At 45.4% G+C, this 20,387-nt stretch overlaps 1 protein-coding gene and 1 long non-coding RNA gene across 14 annotated transcripts in view; one reads left to right on the top strand and one right to left on the bottom strand.

Annotated features, from left to right (window-relative positions):
• LOC113610413 (uncharacterized) overlaps positions 1-3,999 on the top strand; it is a 13,660-nt gene extending 9,661 nt beyond the window's left edge. For 4 of the 6 annotated variants that reach the window (XR_003429074.1, XR_003429077.1, XR_003429073.1 and 1 more), the window contains 2 exons: positions 1,885-2,023; positions 3,746-3,999. This is a non-coding gene — a long non-coding RNA (uncharacterized LOC113610413). Of the gene's footprint in view, positions 1-1,881; positions 2,024-3,745 lie in introns of all 6 variants that reach the window. The other 2 variants (XR_003429075.1, XR_003429076.1) reach the window with 1 other exon arrangement.
• Positions 1-20,387, bottom strand: part of DLGAP1 (DLG associated protein 1) — a 322,151-nt gene that overhangs the window by 75,408 nt on the left and 226,356 nt on the right. The window lies entirely within an intron of this gene.

Below are 20,387 nucleotides of genomic sequence, written 5' to 3'. Positions count from 1 at the left end.
GGACCGGGGCACGAACCCGTGTCCCCTGCATCGGCAGGCGGATTCTTAACCACTGCGCCACCAGGGAAGTCCACTCTAATTTTATTTTTAAAAATTTTACTTATTGATTTGCTTATTGATCTGTTTGGCCTGGCACTTATGCAATGACTTTACAGATGCTAAGCGTCCTTCCTGGCTTGGAAAACTCCTGTTCATGCTTCAAGATTCACTTCATCTGTGTTCTGTGAGCCCCTCCTACATATGTTTCCTATAGAATTCGTCACACTTTGCTCGTTCCTGTTACACTGATGCTCTGGTATGAAAGCACAGGGAAATTAGTGATCAGGTAGATCTTTGTTTCCTGTCATACTTATTTGTTGGATTAAATGACTCTGTATGGCAAATGTATCATACAAGGTCTCACCAAACCAGACTGCCTGTATTTCAAAGAGGTGCTCAGCCGTGGTGGCCCGGTGGTGTCTGGAAAAGGCAGTGCCTTGAAGGCAACCAGACCTGATCAGATCCTGACCTGCCACTTACTGGCTGCAGGACCTCAGATGACTCAGCTCTCATCCCTTTTCCTCATCTGTTGAGTTTGGGTAACAGCCTCGGTGACCTCACAGTGTCATGAGACGGATGATGTAGTTAATATGATGTAAGGGGACGTGGTGTGGCACTTAATATCTCAAACACAGGAAGGAGGCTCTCTTCCTTCCTTCCTGCATTATTTGTTACAACAAAATTCCAATAATACAAAAACCATCTTGAAAACTCCCGAGGCGATTTTACTGGAGGTGGGGAGACCCTATCCTTTCCACATGTTGGGGTTTCTACAGCATGAAGAGCCCTACGCAGAAGTTCCGTGTTGAGAGCACATTTTAAGATGCCTGTCCCTAGTGCTGAATGTTAAAATTTCATCTCATCTCTCTGGCCTCAGCTCATAAATCCTCTCCTTAGAGAGGCCTTCCTTCACCACCCAGCTTCGAGCAGCCCCACATTCTGCCCTCCCAGCCGTGGAGCCACCTACTGAGAGGAGGAGATGCGGGGAGAAAATAAAATCGCCTATGAAGGTGTTGCATCTTTCCTAAGTGCAAGCCCTCCCCTCGGGTTGGCAGTTGTGGCTTGCTTGGTCCGTCTTTATCAGCTTTGTGCCATTGTACCCCATCCCACCCTCTGCAGCCCCCATCTCCTTAAATCACACAGATGACAGGCCCCAGCCTCTGCTGTCTTGTATCTTGGAAAATGCAGAAATTGCCATGAACTTCTGCGGTCTTGGGGGGTGGTTCCCTGTCAGTGGTTTAAAACTTGTCTTCCTGCTTTCTGTATTACCACTCAGTTCAGAAGAGACAAAAACAAACCCCAAACATTTTCAAGTATGTTCTGCTTTGCCCTCATGGTCAACGCTAATAACTTCCAGCTAGAGGGGGCTGGAGGGCAGGATGTGAATGGGACCAGCTCACTCTGTTTTAGTTCAAGTACTTGAGAATTTAAAAGCACAGACCCTCTCCAAGCACTGCTTAAGGCCTGTCAACTAAATCTCCCTAGTTTGCCAAAGTGACTAGGTAGGATACTAGCCCTAAAATGATGCACTTAAATTACTAAAAACCTATTAAGCAAACAGCAATAAGTTTGCTTTCCATGCCTGAGAGGCGGTAATGCATGATGTTTCAGAATATACGTTTTGGAGGCAGACCTAGGGAGGTCTGTTTAATCTGTTTAAACATCAGTTTTTTACTATGTGAAATGGGAATAGTAACCCTTGCAGGGTTGGTGGGAGGATGAAACGAAGTAATATCTGAGAAATGCTCAGACTATTACCTGACACATAGTAAGTGCTCAATAAATAGTACATGGTAACAACATCAACCATTTCATAAGGGAAATCCCTTTGTTTTGTCTTAGCAGCCAGTAAGCCGGGTGTACCCCTGCTCCTGTGCAAAAGACCTGTGAAACTCTGAAGCTATACTTGTACACAGATGTGATCCGATGATGCCATCTCATCTCCATGGCAACCAGGTGTCTCAGTTATCTAGTCTGGTGCCAGGTAAGCGGTAGGTGATGAAACAAACTGAATCTCAGGCTAAAACTCTATTGTTCAGTACATCCACCAGCAGTGCTCCTGTTACAGACACACTCAAAATTCTGATTTCACGTGACCTTTACATTCACGGTTTTAGTCATAAAAGTACTTCAGAAACATTGACCATCTCAGACCATACTTTTATTTTTAGTTACTTCCCAGATGTTTACCTGAGATAAAAATAAGCAAAACAACCAAAGCTTTTCTACTAAACAGATCTCAATGTCTGTCATTTTAGTCCATTTTTCTGTCACTAACCTAAGGATAGATTAGAAAGTATGTTGTCAAAAAAACTTTTTTGAGCTTAAGAGAATGGTTGGCAGCACGTTATTTTATAAGTGATATTGGATATAAAATAAACAAAAGCACTCTGGAGAACGGAGTAAAGGAAGCAATATTGGTTGAAAGGGCCCAGTGCCTGGTACCCTGAGGGAGTGTGAATTTATGAATGAACGGAACACTTGGAAGAGCCAAAAGTCTTTGGAATTCCAGGTCCATAAATGAGTAGGTCTGTGACCTAGGGCAATGCGCTTAACTACTTTCTGTTCATTTTACAGCAATCTGTAGGATCGGCATCAGCTGTAGTAGTAACAATTTTTACTTTTTTTGCAGCCAGCTGAGTGATTTTTCCAAACCACAGTGCTTCCTGGAGCAACGTAAATTGAGCTGGCCTTTGGCCGAGCTGGGACTCTGGGGATACCACAAAATGTTTCATAAAATTTGCATAAAGTTGCAAATTTAAGCAAAATAGGAGGGAAAAATGCTGTAAAAATTAATAGGGCCAGAGGGAGTGTTCTCTAATCATCTAGTTACACACTTCCCCTCCCAGCTGCCCCCCCAAACACTCATAATATTTGATATAAAATTAACATGGCGACATATAGCTGCAATAAAAAGGAACTATTCTTCCAACACAGCTCAGGGTGAAGCTAGGTAGATTTTAAAAGGGATTGGAGGGGCTTCCCTGGTGGCGCAGTGGTTGAGAGTCTGCCTGCCGATGCAGGGGACACGGGTTCGTGCCCCGGTCCGGGAAGATCCCACATGCCGCGGAGCGGCTGGGCCCGTGAGCCATGGCCACTGAGCCTGTGCGTCCGGAGCCTGTGCTCCGCAACGGGAGAGGCCGCCACAGTGAGAGGCCCGCGTACCGCAAAAAAAAAAAAAAAAAGTGATTGGAGTCAAACGTAATTTGGAGAGGAGACAGAATATAGTTTGTTTGAATGATGCACAAATTAACAGTTGTTAATTTTGGTGGTTTTTGAGTAAATGAGTAGGAGAATTGGGACTGGCAGGTCTAATGTTACCCCAGTGCCTGTTAGGGGTCTCTATTTTCTTGGATAGAAGCTTGCTTCTAGAGAGAACGAGTTCAGAAGCACTGAATAACTAGGCTTCAGAAGGACCCTGCTTGAATTTGGAGCAGGGAGGACAGCAGGGTCACAAGCAGATAATCTCCGAGAGCTGCTGGAGGATTGGCCTTGGAAACATCCAGGGTAGGAGAGGAAAAAATCCAAGGGCAGTCTTGGCGGGTGGAGGAGGTCGGGGCGGAGATAACAAGTCTGGGCAATAGGAGAGGGAGGCGATGGGTAAGGGGAGGCCAAGAAAACATTTTTCATTGCTTTGTCTGAGGCTGAGGCAGCCCTGAGCAAAACTGTGAAGTAGGTCAAATTTCTTGTGTCTTTCTCTCCCTAGGGCATCGGAGACCTGCCACCACCATGCTGTTCCCCATCACTCAGTTCCAAATTTATGAGATTGCCTCAGTCCCTTAGGTATTTGTTCTCTGAAAGGTAAAAATGTAGCTAGTCTGATAAAATAATGCATTGGAGGATGGCTGGGGGGCGGGGGACGGGGGATTGCATTTTTAAAAGAATTCTTGCAAACATTTCCTTCGTCCAGAGTAATAAATACCTGTTTAAAAAGAGGGTCTCTGACGAACTTATGGTTACCGGGGGGAAGGGATAGTTAGGGAGTTTGGGATTGACATGTACACGCTGCTAGATTTAAAATGGATAACCAACAAGGACCTACTGTATAGCACAGGGAACCCTGCTCAATATTATGTAACAATCTAGATGGGAAAAGAATTTGAAAAAAGAAGAGATACATGTAATATATGTATAACTGAATCACCCGAAACTATCACAACATTGTTAATCAACTATACTCCAATATAAAATAAAGAGTTTCTTAAAAAAAGAAAAAAGTGGGTCTCTGTAAAGTCTGCCTTAATTCCAAGGAGGGTCTAAAATTGGGAATTTCCGGATGCTAATAGACCTAGAGTGGCAGTAAACAACTTTCCTCATAATTAAGCCTAGAAGGGGAAGAACTAAACTGTATACTTTATGTGTTACAGGTGTGGAATTGTGCTGAGTACTTTTTACATATGATCATCATTCCTCTTTACAGAGTTGGAGACCCAGGTAAAGTTCAGAGCGGCTCGTAACCTGCCTGCAGCCAACGGCATATTCCAAAGGTGGCTAAAACAATATTGTCCATCCAACCTGGTCTTCTAGAACAGGGGTCAGGAAAATCTATAAAGAGCTGTACAGTAAATATTTTTGGTTTTGCAGACCATGCAGTCTCTGTCCCAAACAACTCAACTTTGACATTGTGGCAAAGCCAGAGACAATATGTAAAGGCATGGACATGGCTGCCTTGGAGAGGTGAGCCTGATTTGTTCCAAGGGTCGTAATTTGCCAAACCTGCTCTGGAACTTTGCCACTTCCCATGGTGAGGTGGAGTCCGATACCTCTCCCCTTGAACTTGGGGAAGTGTGTGATTTGCTTGTGACCGAGAGAGTACTCAGGAACTGACAGTGCATGACCTCCAGGGCTAAATCAGAAAAGGTGATGCTGTTTCTCCCTTAGTCCCTGGGACATCTGCCTGCTTGGAGCCCTGAGCCACCCCAGAAGCGTCCAATTTCCCTGAGGCCGCCATGCTGTAAGGAAGCCCAAGTCAGCCTCGTGGAAAGACCCCATGAAGAAGCCTGGAGACTCTTAGGAAGAGGGAGAGGTGTTCAGCAGCCCCCAGTGATCCAACCCTCCACCCACCCAACTGCAAGCTCGGAAGAGACCCTGAGCCAGAACTACCCAGCCAAAGCTCTTCCCAAATTCCTGCCCCACAGGAACAGAAATAATAACACGATTGCTGTCGTTTTAAGGCACTAAACAAAAAACTTAGAACCCTGTCCCAAAACTAGTGAGTGGCAGATATGGGATTCAAACCTAGGTTGGCTTGACATTCTATTACATGATCATTAATCATTCTATTAAATGATTGCTTGCAGCAGCCTTTTTAAAAAACAGTGCTAAAATGTATGTAACATAAAACTTACCATGTTAACCATCGTTAAGTGTACAGTTCAATAAGTACATTCACACGGCTGTGCAAAAGATCTCCAGACCCTTTTCATCTTGCAAAACTGAAACTCTACCCATTAAACAAGAGCTGCCCCTCCCTCACCCCCAGCCCCTGCAAACCACCCTTCTACTTTCTGTCTCTGAATTTGACAACTCTGGGTCCCTCTTATCCTGTAAGTGGAATCATACAGTGTTTGTGATTTTTGTGACCGGCTGATTTCACTTACTATATACATGTGTGTATTTCATATATGTATATTTTAAGCCCTTGTTGGGTAGTGAGTCTGACCAGCGAGCAGCAAAGGTTTGTCAAGGAAAAATGTCAGAGACCCCAGGTCTTATAAGTCCCAGATGCGAGGTCCCAGGAGGGACTTGGCAACAGCAGTTACTCTGACAATGACAATTCAGTGTCCTGCCTCTAAAGGGCTTTGAAGAAAGCGGAACCCATGAATCAAGAACAAGATAAGGCTGTTTGCTTTGTTTCAACTTGCTGGCTGACTTCCTTCTCAGAGCCATGCCTTGAGGATGAAATCATTTTCTACCACACAGCCCCTGCAAAGACCATCAAACACAAGCCCTCACTGTCGGCTCCTTTATTTCCTCTGGGTCCAGGGTGTGTATTGACTTGGTGGAATGTCTGTGACTTGCTGTAAATAGTGTATCAAGCAAAAAACTTTCTGCAGGGAGTTGGCTGTCGGGAGGGTGAGCCTCAAATGCGGCTTCTTGCTTAGAGAGACTAAAACTCAGCCTGCGGGGGCTTCTTTGACCTCCTCCACCTTCCTCCCATCCCTGACCTAAGACCGAAAGGCAGAACTGGGCCGAGGTGCACACTGTGACGGTCCCAGCTTGGCCTACCCCTCCCCACCTGCCCTGATTGTGCCTAGCCCACCTGTTGCACAGAGAGGATGGAAGGGATTTTTGAGTCTCCCAGGATCCTAGCCAACTGTTATGAGCTGAGTGTGTTCTCCTTCCAATTCAAACGTTGAAGCCCTCACTCTCAGGACCTCGGGATACAAGCCTCTTTGGAGATAAGGGCTTTAAAGAGGTGATTAAGTTAAAATGAGGTAAAATGAGGATGGGCTGGAATCCAATAGGACTGGGTCCTAATAAAAAGAGAGAGAGACACCAGGGGCGTCTCACAGAGGAAGGGTCACGTGAGGGTGCAGAGAGGATACAGCCGTCTGCAAGCCGACGAGAGAGGCTTCAGGAGAAACAGCCTGCCCACACCTTGACCTCAGACTTCCAGGCCCCAGAACTGTGAGAAAGTAGGTTTCTTTATTTCTGTTGTTTACGCCGCCCGGTCTGTCGTAGTTTGTTACAGCAGCCCGAGCAAATTAACGCGCCAATAGAAAATTCACAGCCTGGAGGCTGGGACTTCAGCCCAGAAAAGTTCTGAGGGTGATCATCAGAAACTCAAAAGGCAAGAAGGCTTTGAGTAGAGTTCCTCTGTCTGCATCTTTCACAAGCGCCTGCTGGCAGGTTTGGGAGGCAGTGCTGGTGGCTGAGCCTGGGGTGAGCACTGACCTGGGGGGAGCCCCAGGGGGGAGCCTGGAGGCTCCAGGCTCGGAGGGAGGGGCACCAAGGCGCTAGATTCTGGAAAGTCTGGCAAGCGTGGGGAGGTTTAGTGGGTGTTCGGGGCCTGGTCTAAGAGGCACTTGGCTCCCTCCCTCCCTCAGGGCTCCTACCTTCCTCCCCCCACTACCCGTCCTTCGTGCAAGATGCTTCATTACCAGGCGAGTCCGAAGGAGGGATGGCATCATGCAAATCCTGATAAGGTTTCGGTTTTTCTTTTGCGGGAAGGGCACTGTGATATAGGAGGGTAAGCAGCTGTCGGATGGCTGGGGTGGTGAACAGAACGAAGGCCCCTAAAGGTGCCCACGTCCTAACGTTCAAAATCTGTGCGTATGTTCCCCTTCCATCGCAAAGGGGGATTTCAGACGTGATTAAGTTAAGGGTCTTTTTTTTTTTTCCGGCCGCGCCACGTGGCACGTGGGATCTTAGTTCCCAGCCAGGGATTGAACCCGTGCCCCCTGCAGTGGGAGCGTGGAGTCTTAACCATTGGACCGCCAGGGAAGTCCCGATGGTCTTAAAGTGGAAAGATTGCTGTGGATTATTTAGGTGGGCTCAGCTGGGGTGGGCCAATGAAATCACAAGGATTCTTCTAAGAGGGTTAGAGAAGAAGAAGTGACTCGGAGCAGAGGGGTGTGTGTGTGTGTGTGTGTGTGTGTGTGTGTGTGTGTGTGTGTGTGTGTGTCTGCTGCTGTTTTTGAGGACAGAGGACTCGGAGCAGAGGTGTGTGTGAGAGAGAGGGAGAGGGAGAGGTTTCAAGATGCTAGCCTCTAGCAGCTGCAAAAGGTAGGAAACGGATTCTCCCCTGGAGTCTCCACAACAGAGTGCGGCCCTTGCAGACCCATTTTAGACTTCTGATTTCCAAGACTGTAAGATGACTGGTGTTGTTTTAAGCCCCTAAGTGTGTGGTAAGGTTACAGCAGCAATAGGAAATCAGCACAGGTGGTAAGGATGAACGTCCTTGAACAGCCGCTATCACATTTCAACATGCGGAGATACATGCCCAGAAATGGAGTCACAAAGCTAAGGCTTCCATCAGTTAAAATGGTGGTTTTCAAAGGTGGTCCCCCAACCAGCAGTGCCAGCAGCGCCGGGAACTTGTGGGTCAAGTTCTCAGGCTCCACCCAGACCCAGGATTCAGAAGCACTGGGTGGAGCCCAGCAATCTGTGTTTTTAAAAGCCCTTCAGGGGCTTCCCTGGTGGCGCAGTGGTTGAGAGTCCGCCTGCTGATGCAGGGGACACGGGTTCGTGCCCCAGTCCGGGAAGATCCCACAGGCCGCAGAGCGGCTGGGCCCGTGAGCCATGGCCGCTGAGCCTGCGCGTCCGGAGCCTGTGCTCCACAACGGGAGAGGCCGCGTCAGTGAGAGCCCCGCGTACCGCAAAAAAAAAAAAAAGAAAAGCCCTTCAGGTGATTCTGATACACACTAAGGTTCACCTTCAAAATGAGTGACTGGGCTGGTTCTTCAGGAATGAACGGTAGTCGTGGACCCTCGGATGTGTGTGTTCCTAGCGAATCTACAGTTAAACTAGTTTCCTGGGGTACACCGCTTGGCTTGGAATCTGGGAATGATGGGCACAGTTATCCCTCCAAGATGGGCTCTGCAGGGAAATGTGGGAGAAGGGTGGCCTGGAATTCAGTCTCCCTGGGGCTACAGGTCCCCACCCCCTTCACAGCCTGTGCTGTGCTAAAGAGACCGGGAAGAAGGCTAGACTGTGGTTACAGCGCCCCTGCGAGATCTTGTCTGTTTGTCCCAGCCTGGGGCGGCCTAAGGCGCGGCTGTTTCCCTCTCTTCTTTTCCCAGCTCCTTGCCTGCCTGAGGCAATCCCAAACTGGCTAGTTGGAAAGATACTCACTTTAGAAACTGAGTGAGGTCGCTCCTTCCTGCCAGAGCTTACAGTTATGGAATCACGCAATGATTTCAGTCCTAGGTCAGCCTCCTGTTAGCTGGGTGATCTTGGGAGCTTAATTTCTCCGAGTCTTGGTGTCCTTGTCTGTAAAGTGGGCATGCTGAAAGTACTTCTCTGATAGGGTTGTTGAGAGGTTAAGTGAGATAATACAGGTAAAGGGCCCAGTGCAGGACTTGGAACAAAGTAAATGCTTAATACTACTGTGGTGAATTGTAATTAATTGTAGTTAATGTTACTAATTGCAATTAATAGCCATTATTTACACCAGCCCTGATATTAATCTCCTATTTCCAGGCTTCATGTATACAATGGCTCCAATACACAAGTTCACTTATGTAAGGGATTCAGTCCCTTTTAAGTTCTGCTGACATCTCTCCTTGAGCTTCTTCAAGGCTCTGTGAAAAGGAAAAGTCTTCCTCCCTATAAGATGAGGGCATTTCTCCTAGCTTCCCAGCTGATGGAACTTTTCTACGCAGCCCCTGGGCCTCCAGTGGAGGGATGCTGGCTGGACGTCAGTGGGGATATTCCCACCTTCCTGCACTGCCTGCTTTCCTCCATCTGGTCCAGTCCCACCTGGTAATTTTCCTTCCTACCCCTCAGGCCCAGCCCCATCTCCCCCAGACAGCTGCCACCACATCCCTCTGCTTCAGAAGCGGAAGCAAGGGGTGTTTTAGGACCTTTCCGGGTGAGTGACAGCATTTGAGATGCAATTGATAAAACGCCCCGTGCTGAGAGGAACCAGACTCCCCAGTCACCTCCGTGCCGCCTAAACTGAGCCTGTCGGAGCCTGTCGGATGTTTGTCTGTGCAATCCGGTCACGTCCACCTCTTCTGTGAGATGGTGGGCTGTGGTGACCTGGGTGTGAACTGTCCCTTTGGGGCAGTGGGTCTGGGACACTCTGCACGCGCTGGGCCACACGGGGACTGGCCGCTGTGACTGTGCCCCCAAGCTTGCGTTGGGCTCCGTGGGGGCCACTCAGGGTATCCGTCCCTGTTGGCGAATGAGGTCTTATTGCAGCTCACCGGGGAGGCTGCAGGGTTTTTCCTCGGCTACCCCGTGACGACCCAGGGACAACATTCCGGGAAACCAGAAGGGCTGGGCGGGCCTCTGGAATGTCAAAGGAAACAGCTTGGCGAGGCTGGGGACTGGTTTCTGCCGTGTCACTTTCTCTGACCAGCAGGCGCTTTGTAGCCGTTCACTTAGCACCTGAACCCCACAAACGTTAAGATGTACCTTTCTTAGAAGAGAAGGGCCAGTTTATTTTTCCTTCACAGGAACAGTTCATGATAAACAGGTCACGTTAAAGACTATTTACAAGAATAGGGGAAACTAACAGAGGAAGACTACCCCACCCCCTTTTAATTAAAATTTTATCTTATTTGTTCTGTTTAAAGGGAGGGATTGGTCATAATATTACCTTATGCACCGAAGGGAACCTGTTATGGACTGAATGTCTGCACCCCCTTCCCCAGAGGCTTCATATGTTGAAGGCTCAACCCCGTTGTGTTGGTATTTGGAGATGGGGAGGTAATTAGGCTTAGATGAGGTCTAGAGGGTGGGACCCTGGTGATGGGATTAGTGCCCTTATAAGAAGAGAGGGTACCGGGGAGTTGTCTCCCTCTCTCTGTCCCCTTCTCTCTCTTCACATGGAAAGGCCATGTGAGGACAGGGTGAGAAGGCAGTGTCTAGAATCCAGGAGGGGAGCTTTCTCCAGACATCTACCCTGCTGGCATTTTGATCTTGGACTTTCCAGCCTCCGAAACCGTGAGAAAACACATGTCTGTTGTTTAAGCTTTCCAGCCTATGCTATTTTGTGAGAGCATCCTGATAAGACTAAGATAGAACCTCAAGAGCAAAATAATCTAAACTCCAAGTAATAGACCACAAAGACCCGGGTGGATTTCACTGAATGCCCCTCCCTCCTGTCCTAAAAGACAAAATACATAACAGTCCCATATAGATGGGCCCCCACAGATGCTCTGAGAAGCAAAGTCTACCCACCACTCAGAGAACCTGCAAAAGGGAAGAACCAAAGTGATGAGCCCTTGAATCTGCCTGGTGCCTGCCTCATAGTGCCTGTGAACCGAGCAGGACCCTACGGGGCCTTCCCGGGACAGACCCCTCTCTACATCCACAGCTGTAGCTCCTCTCTGGAGTACCTAGAGAATGGTACCTGATGCACATTTCCTGAGTTGTTTTACAGATGCTAAAATGCCACCAAATGGAAGAAATGAACTACTTGGTGACCATGAGCATGTAGCCCCCAGACCTACTGGTGCCTAAGGATTGACACTGTTAACCATCCTGTCACCTCACCATCAGCCAATCAGAGAATTGTACACAAGCTGGGCTGCCCCTCCCTCATCTTGCCTTTAAAACGCTTTGCTGGGGAGTTCAGGCTTTTCGAGTACTAGCTGTCCCAAGCTCCTAGCATGGCACCTTACAGTAAATGTTGTGCTTTCCTTCACCACCACCTGGTGTCAGTAGACTGGCTTTACTTCGACCAAGTGGACCCAAGTCTGATTCGGTTACACCACTGCCTCTACTGCCTCGGGGCTCCTGGCAGCGACTTCTACCAGACTTTGCCTCTCCCTTCACGGAAATCTTTACAGTACATGCCTAATGATTTTGTGACAGTCAAATCTTAAAACGATTCAGAGGTTACGTAAAGACTTGGGCACATGCCACCGACTAGCTTTGGTGGCCAAGACCTACATGCAGTTGTGCTGGCATTTTTGATCATCACAGCCTGTTTGAGGTTGCATGTGTGTTTGGGGGCTGAGTGGGTCACAGGGGTGAGGAGAGACCATCTTCAGGTCAAGCATGTTGCCCTGGAGATTCTCGGCACCTGCACAGTTCCCCAAGGTAGCGCCCCTTAAACACTGCCCCCAACAGAAAACAGTCATAGGCTGAATTAGCGATTCTTTTCAGGAGATTAGATTTGGGGCAATTTCAAGCATTCATAATAGAAAAATAGTTTGTTTTAAGGCAGTTAAACTAGAAGCATACATTTTAATTCTGAGGGACAGAAAGTCAGTTGGGGCTTGCCTAGGTTTGGGGTCAGAGGGTGGAGAGTGACTAATTGGGGTGATGGAAATGTTCCAAACTTAGATTGTGGGTGATGGTTGCACAACTCTGAATATCCTAAAAAAACAGAAAACAAAAAAAAAGACACTAATTATATACTTTAAATGGGTGGATTTCATGGTATGTGAATTCAATTTTGAAAGCTGTCAAACGTTTAATTCTGAAACAATGTCATGGTCTCATAAAAATAGCCCTAATATTTTATTAGTGTTAGTAATTTTTTTTTGTAACCAAATTTTTCTGGTGTGTGATTACTAAGTCTTTGGGTTACATATGCTCTTGAGAAGAACAGATTAAAGAAGTTATAAGGCATCAGAGCTCAGGGAAGACACTGACCAGATCCCAAGCATTGGTCAGTCTTCCCCTATGCTCCTCCCTCCAGCACAGACCCATGGGGTAGAAGGTGCCACTGGAGCACATGTGTTTCCTCATACCCTATCTCTGCAGTCCTTCCTCTATACTCTATAGCCCTAAATGTCATCCTGTTGATTCTCCAACAGGAGGGCATATCAGAATCCTGCGGGGTCGGGGGAGGGATGTGGTGGGGGATGGTTTTTGTAATTTGAAAAAGCATAGTTTGCCTTGTAATAGAATATTTTGTTAAATTTTCTCTCTCTGTGTATATAATATTCTTAAAGAATAATTACAAAATGAACATCGTGTAACCACCATCTAGGCCAAGATATAGAATGCTGGCAGCACCCCAGAAGCACCTGGTTCACACCCCCTGTACGTCTTTTCCCCTTTATAAAGCTCTGCCCATCGCAGAAGTAACACTTTTTCGAATCTCCTAGTCATTTACAAATAGCTTTTTTCCCCCACAGTTCTTCTAAAGCTTATCTTTTATTTCTTTACACATGGCATGTATATCTGTATTGTAACAATTCTAATAATTCAACATCTTAATCCTCAGAGGGTCTGTTCTCTTCTAGCTATGATGCCCTGTTTCCTTGTGTGCTTGGTTATTTTTAAAGTCATTTATTAAAAAAATAAATTTATTTGTTTTTATTTTTGGCTGTGTTGGGTCTTTGTTGCTGCACATGGGTTTTCTCTAGTTGTGGCAAGCGGGGGCTACTCTTCATTGCGGTGCGTGGGCTTCTCATTGCGGTGGCTTCTCTTGTTGCGGAGCACGGGCTCTAGGTGCGCGGGCTTCAGCAATTGTGGCTCGCGGGCTCAGTAGTTGTGGCTTGCAGGCTCTAGAGTGCAGGCTCAGTAGTTGTGGTGCACGGGCTTAGTTGCTCCGCGGCATGTGGGATCTTCCCAGACCAGGGATCGAACCCGTGTCCCCTGCATTGGCAGGCGGATTCTTAAGCACTGCACCACCAGGGAAGCCCCGTTTGGTTATTTTTGACAGTGTAACAGGTCACTTTCCTTGGAGAATTATTTTGGACAGCTATTTGTGGCCTAGGAAAATATTCCTTTTTCCGTAGAGGATTATCATTTGAACTATTCATGGATTGAGGGCGTTTGAACCGCTCAGTTGATGTGAATTTGGGCCAAGGGCATGAAAGAAGTATATATATGGTTACAACTTCTCATGAATGGATAATCTCTTGCCTTCTACCACCACAGGAGTTTTCTGTGCATGTGTATTTTGTTTCGTTTGGAGCTGGGGTTGGGAAGTGTCTCATGTGGAGATGGTTACATTCTGATTCATCCTTACCTATAGGGTATAAGCTTTTGGGGTGCGTGTTGTATGGGATAGGATTTTCCTGTTAGATTTCTCCTTGGGCAGGCTCTGGACTTTAATGTCTGTCTGCTTCTTCCTACTATAGGGGACCATCAAAACCTGAATTAATGATCAACCTGATTCAGCAAATGCCCTCAGGGCGGGAGCAACTTTACTGTTTTGGTTACGTCTTCCACTTTCTGCTTTCCAGTAACTCCTTACTAACTCATTAGATCTTTGATGTTTTTAAGAATATATATGTATGCTTATATATATATGTGTGTGTGTGCATACGTGTATATATCCTGTCATATTACTAGAAGTGAAACCCTATCAGAACCTAATTTTAAATTTGGAAAATGAAATATCCATTGGTTTGTATATTACAGTGACAGAAAGTAAAACCTAACCATATCTTTTTGGCCGGAGGGCGCTCCTGTGAAGGACTCTCAGCGTGATTGGGGTGGTGGAGCAGGGGGAAGACAGGGGTGAGGCAGGGAAGGGGGATGCTTTGCATATTTCCCTTAGGAGAATCTCGCAGCCTTTCAGAGTGGAAGGAGGTTGTTTACGCCAGGGTGTATATATATACCTATAGGATGTCAAAAGGGGGTATGGATTTTTTTTAAAGTTTAGAAACGCAATCCATAACGGTATTCAACCCTGTTTTCAAACCTGTATTCAAACCTGTATTCAACCCTGTTTTCTAAAACTTCATTGAAATTGCAATTCTACAAAGTTTGCAGTGAAGAGGTTCTTTTACGTCTTGGGTCATTGACTCCTTAGATTATCTGTTGAAAGCTATAGACACTCTTCTCCAGAAATAATTCACATATGCACACACGTACTAAGTGTGGTTTTAAGTTCAGATGGTTGTAGGGACTCTCTAAAGGTCATTCATGGACCCAGATTAAGAACTTCATCTTGCAGTTGGGTATTCGTTAACAACTTTCTTATGTTCAATCCAACTCTTTTTTGCTTAACGGAACCCCCTTACGTTTTATTCTAACGTTCAAAAATAAAGAAATTGGCAATATCCAATTTGTAACCCCGCATTCCCCTTCCTCATAGGTATGTTTACATAGTCATCAATTCCATGAATCCAATCTCCTCCATCTCATGGATTGCCTTGATCTTGACAGGCCTTCCCTGATAATTACAGGCTTCTCTGTCTCCAGTCAAAACCTACACTGTCCTCTGAGTTATTTTTTTTTGCAGTACGCGGGCCTCTCACTGTTGTGGCCTCTCCCGTTGCGGAGCATAGGCTCCGGACGCGCAGGCTCAGCGGCCATGGCTCACGGGCCCAGCCGCTCTGCAGCATGTGGGATCCTCCCGGACCGGGGCACGAACCCGTGTCCCCTGCATCGGCAGGCGGACTCTCAACCACTGCGCCACCAGGGAAGCCCTCTGAGTTGTCTTTTGAAGAGGCAAACTTGATCACTGTATTCCCTGCCCGAAAGGTCTTCAGTGATCTTCCCTTCCTAAAGGATGATGCCCAAACCCCTTGTTGGGATTCTTATAACTTAACCCTTTCTCTTCTGCTTCTTCCTATTCTCTCCCTAGACAGCATTGGCTCCTTTTTCAAATATAATATAATTGACATATTTCCTGCTCTTTGACTTGACACACACTGTTCCTTCTGCCTGTAATTTCCACCCTCCCTTTCTTTACCTGGCAAACTCCTACTCATCTTTCACATGTCCTGTCTGCTATCACCTCTTCTGTGAAAACTTCCTGAATTATCCACACTGTCCCTGTGCCCTCTTAGCCCGTAGAAGATGCCTCACCCACCTCTCATCCCTGCACCGTGATTATGGATTTCTGTCTTCCCAAGACGTCAGACCCCCTGTCTTGACCGTCTCTAACCCTGTACCTCCACAGTACTTGGCTCAGTAGAATTTTAAAAAAATTATAGTTTTACATATCTTAAACCCGTTCATATCTTTCTAAGGAAACGGATCTTTCTCGAAGAACAAAACTGGACTATCAGACAAAGGACCTCAGAATGAGCCTGATTACCTAATGGGCAGCTGGGGTACCCTGTCCTTATTGTTACTGTTTTGTAATTTTGCGTGTATATGTTTACGGATATTTGTAGGGATAGCTAAGAAGCAAGAAAGAGGCAAAGGCTAATCAAGGAATTTCACTTCCTAATTTTAAGTGCCACGCTCTGGTAAAAGAAAATGAATGAACTGCAGATTCTAGAAAGGTCTCCGTCTAGGTCTTTCCTCTTGTCTGCCTGTAGAAATATGCTCCGTTTATTGGGTAGAGGGTAGCCACACTTCGCTTCCGGGGCCACTTTCCTGTATCTGTGATTTTGATGATGCTTTTAAAAATGTTTTCTAGTTCTTTCAAGAATATATTAATACAGTAGAGTTTTGGTAAGGACCAATTCCAAATATGGTAGGTAGAAAGCCTGCCACTTGACCCTTCCATCATGCTAGCACTTTAATATTTTCTATTCAGAAATCAACTGGTATTTCACGATCAATTCTAGGATTTTTGTTTCTTTTTCTTCTGGGCGGCTTTTTTTTTTTTTTCTTTCATCTCCCGACCTCATACTTTCATATTCTTCTTTCAGTTACATTAATGTGTATTTCACTGCTTTGAATGTCATCTTGTTAATGGAATAATTTTATACTTTATAAAGATCACAATGACTTGTCTGTTAATCTTACGTTTTTAAGAGTAGGGACATTTAAAGAATAATATTAAGCCCCTGAGGTGTTGTATATTTGCTGTTTTTAACAGAAACATTTGATTCCATCAGTCCTTGATACCTTCAGTCTCTGAGTTCTATTTTATCTGGAGAACAGCTCTAAATGAGCCTGTTTGTAGCATAAAGTTCACCAAGGTCCTAAAGTTGTCACATCCATTGATGGTATCAAAGTGGATATTAGATGGGCCTCGATGGTTGTATAATAAGTCTCATTTTGTTGAATCTATTTTATAGGACCATTTTCCATGATAAGGCCACAAGAACTCAAAAAAACTAACGTTCGGTTTCCTGATAGAGCTTTCTACACCCATTGGTTTCGAATAGAAAAGTCCTCCCATGGCCTGAGCGCTCTCGGCTGCGGCCAGAGGATCCCATACAGAAGCAAGGAAGAGCATGAACGTGCTGCTTTGTGAAGACAGCACAAGGTCATGGGCTGTCACAGGACTAGAATTTTGTATAGAATTTTGTAAAGCGGCCCCTTTGCTTAAAATCTGCCCACAGACGTGATGCCTGTAGAGCCAGCTTGGCATATATATATATATATATAGTATAGAGACCCAGGCAGGAAGCCTCTTAAATCTCAGATGCACATAATGGTAGAACATCAGTTTGACGAATGTAAGAAATACAATCTATCATTTGACTGACTCCCACTATTGCTATTCATAGACTTGCGTTTTTAAAAATTTATTTATTTTATTTATTTTTGGCTGTATCAGGTCTTGGTTGTGGTACGCGGGATCTTTGCTGCAGTACGCGGGATCTTTCGCTGTGGCGCTCGGACTTCTCTCTAGTTGTGGTGTATGCATTTTCCCTCTCTCTAGTTGTGGTGCATGGGTTCCAGCACGTGGGCTCTGTAGTGGGTGGCACGTGGGCTCTTGGTGAGGTGCGCGAGCTCAGTAGTTGCAGCTCGTGTGCTTAGTTGCCCCGTGGCATATGGGATCTTAGTTCCCCGACCAGGGATCGAACCTGTGTCCCCTGCATTGTAAGGTGGATTCTTTACCACTGGACTACCAGGGAAGTCCCCTAGACTTGTCTTTTAAATTGATTAGATTAATGAGATAGGTTCACGATGATTTTTTTTTTTTTTTTTTTGTATCTCCCACAGCTCTTATGATAGTGTCTTTCAGGCAATAGGTACTTAATATGTATTTGCTGGGAAAAAAAAAGATATAGAGCAAGAGAAACAGGGTAACTTGGCATGAAGTCCTGCTGAAGGCCCGCTCTGGGCTAAGAGCCAGGCCGCCTTGTTTGCAAAGCCACGGGCTCTTACCCCAAACCTCACACTGAAATCCTTGATTTCTGGGCCAAGCAATGCAGTATGGCCCACTCCCAGGAACAAAACCAGAATTCTTTGTAACGTGTGGTAATAGAATGTGATCTTCAAAAGCAGTTCAAAGCATCCAGGAAAGTCAGGACGTGACATGGCAGGAAACAGAGCAGTGAGCCCTTGGACTTGGGGCTGAAATGAATCCTCCCTTGAACAAGTAATGGAAACTGACAAAGTTCCCACACAGAGAACCCAGCACATGGAGAGGTGGGTTAGTCAGCCCCCAGTCGTGGTCCCTGTACTACATTCTCCACTGAGGACACGGCAGTGATGGAAACCGAACATATGTCCACACCTGTGTTCTTCCTATACTGCGTGTGTAAATTAAAGACCTCTCCTAGCTGGAGAATTGTTCTCACCTCCTTTATTCCTAGTAGGACTACTGTTATTTTTACTACAGCCATCATCGTTGATTGAGTGCATACGATGTGACATACATGGTTCCACGAACTTATCATGGATTATACAACTTAATCATTAACTATTATTGTCATTCCAACTTTTAGTGAGGCAAGAGAGGTCCAGAGAAGTTAGTTAACTTGCCCACAGTCACACAGCTAATAAGCAGGAAAGCCAGGATTCAAACCTAGGCAGTCAGACTCTAGAACTGAACTCTGAACAACTATGCTATAGGGAAACATATCCTTCATGAAGGCAGCAAACAAGATGGCACGGATGTTCCGAAAAAGTAAGACAATGTATTTATAGATAATACTACTCTGAGTATATATGCATATATATTTTTACTAATTATAAATAACAAATGTATTAATAAGTAATGATTAATGTATATTACCAAGTATTCTAGGGGCAGTTATTCCATAAAAATAAGACAATACATATATATATATGTATATACACATACACTGTCCTCTGTGGTATCAACAGTAGACTGATTTTCTGTACATAGCAATATATTCATGATAACAAATATTTATATTTCACTCTAGATTCAGAAGTACTTTCAGTCCCTCACCCCACTTAACCCCACAGCAATCCCATAAGGGCGCAGAACAGGTATTACAATGATTATGTCCTGTGAGGCACCAGGCCTCAGCTTATGAGCCTTTCAAGAGGATATAAAATATTTGAGTCTTGAAAAAAGTTACTGGCACTAAACCACGGATTAAAAAATTGCAAAATCAAAATAATAAAAATTTAATTGAATGTTATAAACTAACATTATGTTAGCATCACTAATTGTTAAACTTACCACTCACAAAATTCCATTACATTTGAAAATACTTTCATACATACTAAATATGTATGATTACCAAGGAATCATAGCTAATCATAAACAGAATGAGTTTTACATACTTAGTCGTAGATTAAAAAATGATACAAATTCTTTAAAAGATTTTTAAAGAAGACAAATTTATCTAAAGGGGATGTTGGGAGACCCCTGGTGGCCTAGTGGTTAGGATTCTAGGCTTTTACTGCCGTGGCCTGCGTTCAGTCCACACCGCGGAACTGAGATCTCGCAAGCTGTGCAGCTTGGCCAAAAAAACCAACCAACCAACCGACCCACCAAACAAACAAAAACAAAAAAACCCAACAACAAACCACAAAACAACAACCAAAAACAGGGGATGTGGATCATTGTGGTATATTTTAAATGATATAGGGTGAATTTTCTACAGGAGCCTGTGAGGTTCCATGCAGGTTGAGGACAAGATTTGCCTAAGGCAAAAGCCAAGTGCAGGGTGAAACACACAGCTTCACCTCCAGGGTACAGGGCTGCTTGCTCAGTGTTCTCTGAGAGCTGTTTCCACCAGCACCTAGACCCCCGTCCTCAGTGGGATCACGGAGACCAGAGCTCCTCACTGTAGCCACACATTCTGGAGGATGTTCGCTTATATGTGTCCCATGCTAAGGATCCCAGCCGCTCCCTCCTGCCATCTGGCGAGATCGTGCCTGGGACCGGCTGCATCTGATTCCTGGAGGCGTCGGCCGGGATCTGTCTGCCCTGGGGTTCAGTACACCTGCAGATACACTGCTTCCGCTTTGCCTTCTGTATGTCTTTCGCTGAGGCATCTTTCTGATCCCCAGGCAGGGTTCCTAGGCTGACTTCTATGTTCATGTAACTCCTTTAATCTACTCCTACTACTCCATTTTTATTATATGAAATTGTAATGATTTGTTTCCATAGATGCCACCTTTTCTAGATAGGAGAACTACGTCTGGTTCATCTGTCTTTCCTCACAGCCTCATATGAGACATGGCATAATGCAGGCATTTAATAACTTTATAAATTTTGTCTTAATAGGTTAAGAACAATAAAGTAATACAATATGTTTGGAAATAGTCTTTCTGTGCCAGCTGCCATAGGCCTTAAGCAGGCTGAATTCTTCCCCTCAATGTGCCTTATAATATTCCGCAAGTGCTGGGATATTGAAAAGGCGAGTATGTTCTAAATCATTCTAGGGTGATATTTTTTAAAGTGTTCTATTTTTAATTTGAGGAACATTTACTGGAGTAATGTTATTCCAAAGCAATATTAAAACAAAACAAAAATGCTCCAAACTTAAACCACATTAACAACCGGATGAAGAACGGAAAACAGTGGAGTAAATGATATTTGGAGACATGCTGATCATTTTTCCTAAGTACCATGTAATTTTTTTTTTTTTTTTTTTTTTTTGGTTCCTTGGGCCTCTCCCTTTTTTTGCCTCTCCCGTTGCAGAGCACAGGCTCCG

Source organism: Aethalodelphis obliquidens, unplaced genomic scaffold (genome assembly GCF_003676395.1).
Source record: "Aethalodelphis obliquidens isolate GAN/ISIS:26980383/991018 unplaced genomic scaffold, ASM367639v1 scaffold63, whole genome shotgun sequence".
NCBI lineage: Eukaryota > Metazoa > Chordata > Mammalia > Artiodactyla > Delphinidae > Aethalodelphis > Aethalodelphis obliquidens.
The sequence above is the reverse complement of the archived record's forward strand: the minus strand, read 5'-3'. Positions and strand labels throughout refer to the sequence as shown.